The 2,091-nt window shown below is 33.0% G+C and overlaps 1 non-coding gene across 1 annotated transcript; it reads left to right on the plus strand.

Moving 5' to 3' along the window:
• Nucleotides 1-281: 281 nt before the first annotated feature.
• TRNAS-GCU (transfer RNA serine (anticodon GCU)) lies at nt 282-355 on the plus strand. The gene has a single exon. It is a non-coding gene; the product is annotated as a tRNA-Ser (tRNA).
• The last annotated feature ends 1,736 nt before the right edge of the window (nt 356-2,091 follow it).

Here is a 2,091-nt window from a genome sequence, read left to right on the forward strand (position 1 = left end):
GAAGCTAATAGAATGATTAGATGAATCAATTGAATATAGGTGATGAATTGTTATTTATTACTCAACCACATGGAAAAAAAATAATGGTTCTAAGTTCTAATACGAAGTATGAAAATCTCTTTTGTATTGTAATTTTTTTGAAGTCTTATCAGTTTCTTCATGTTGATAATATATAACTATAACTTCATGGTAAATCTCTGAAATTAAGCTTTCCAAATCGCCCGGGTTAACTATCAGTAGCACTTCTTCATATGCTGGACCTCCAGGAAGTTGTGCAAAATGCCCTGTTAGCTCAGATGGTTAAAGCGTGGTGCTGCTAAGGCCAAGGTCACAGGTTCGATACCTGTACAGGCCAAGTTTAATTGTTTGAAAAAAGATACATTTTTCTTGTGTCTCATTTTTGACTGTTTATCTCCTTGGATCAAACGCTGCTTGAAGGATTGGATGAATACATTTGATATAGTTGTAGAATTAATTATTATTCTTAAAGCTCCTGGAATATCTATTAATTGTTCTAAGTTCTGACGCCAAGTAACTAAATCTCTTATTTATTGAGGCATTTCTTCATATGCTGGTCCTCCGTAAACTTGCGCTAAATGGCCTGTTAGCTAAGGTGGTTAGAGCGTGGTGCTAATAACGCCAAGGTCACAGTTTCAATCCCTGTACAGGCCAAGGTTATTTGTTCGAAAAAAGATGGACTTTTCTTGTGTCTCATTTTTAACTGTTTATCTTGTTGGTGCAAACGCTCCTTGAAGGATTGGATGAATACATTTGATATAGTTGTAGAATTAAGTATTCTTCTTACAGCACCTAGAATGTCTATTAATGGTTCTAAGTTCTAACGCTAAGTAACTAAATCTCTTAATTATTGCAAATTATTGAGGTAATTTTTGTTTGGTCTTGTTGATAATATATAAAGATACTATGAATGTAAACAGCTGAATATTAGATTTCCAACTATCCCGGGTTAACAATCAGTAGTACTTCATCATCTGCTAATTCTTCAATAGTATGCTGTATATTTAGTGAGCCTATTAGTTTAGTCTGTTAGAACATGAGGTTAAAAACACTAAGGACATACTTTCAATCAGTTGCCAAGCCAATACTTGACGCTCAATTAATGTTGAAAATTGATGGATTTTCTTCTGTATCTTGTTTATCTCTATATTTCCTTTGAGCAGAAGCTGATAGAATGATTAGATGAATCAATTGAATATAGGTGATGAATATTTATTTATCGCCAAACCACATGGAAAAAAGGTAATAGTTCTAAGTTCAAACATTAGGTATGAAAATCGCTTTTGTATTGTTAATTTATTTAAGGTCATATTAGTTTCATCATGTTGATAATGTATAACTATAACTTCATGGTAAACCTCTGAAATTAAGCTTTCCAAATCCCCCTGGTTAACTATCATTAGCACTACTTCCTATGATGGTCCTCCAGTAAGTTATCCAAAGTGACCTGTTAGCTCAGATGGTTAGAGCGTGGGTCTAATAACACCAAGGCCCCAAGTTCGATCCATGGAGAGGCCAAGTTTAATTGTTTGAAAAAAAATAATTTTTCTTGTGTCTCATTTTTGACTGTTTATCTCCTTGGAGGAAACGCTGCTTGAAGGATTGGATGGATACATTTGATATAGTTAATATTCTTAAAGAGCCTGGAATATCTATAAATGGTTGTAAGTTCTAACGCCAAGTAACTAAATCTCTTATTTATTGCAATTTATTGAGGTCATTTTTGTTTTGTCTTGTTGATAATATATAAAGATACTATGAATGTAAACAGCTGAATATAAGCTTTCAATTATCCCAGGTAAACAATCAGTAGCACTTCATCATCTGCTAATTCTTCAATAGTATGCTATACATTTAGTGAGCCTATTAGTTTAGTCTGTTAGAGCATGAAGTTAAAAATGCCAAGGACATACTTTCAATTGAATACTTGATGCTCCTTTAATGTTGAAAATAGATGTATTCTCTTCTGTATCATGTGTATCTCTATATTTCCTTTGAGGAGAAGCCGATAGAATGATTAGATGAATCAATTGAATATAGGTGATGAATATTTCTTTATTGCTAAACCACATG

Source organism: Lissotriton vulgaris, chromosome 4_1 (genome assembly GCF_964263255.1).
Source record: "Lissotriton vulgaris chromosome 4_1, aLisVul1.2, whole genome shotgun sequence".
NCBI classification, from domain to species: Eukaryota; Metazoa; Chordata; class Amphibia; order Caudata; family Salamandridae; genus Lissotriton; species Lissotriton vulgaris.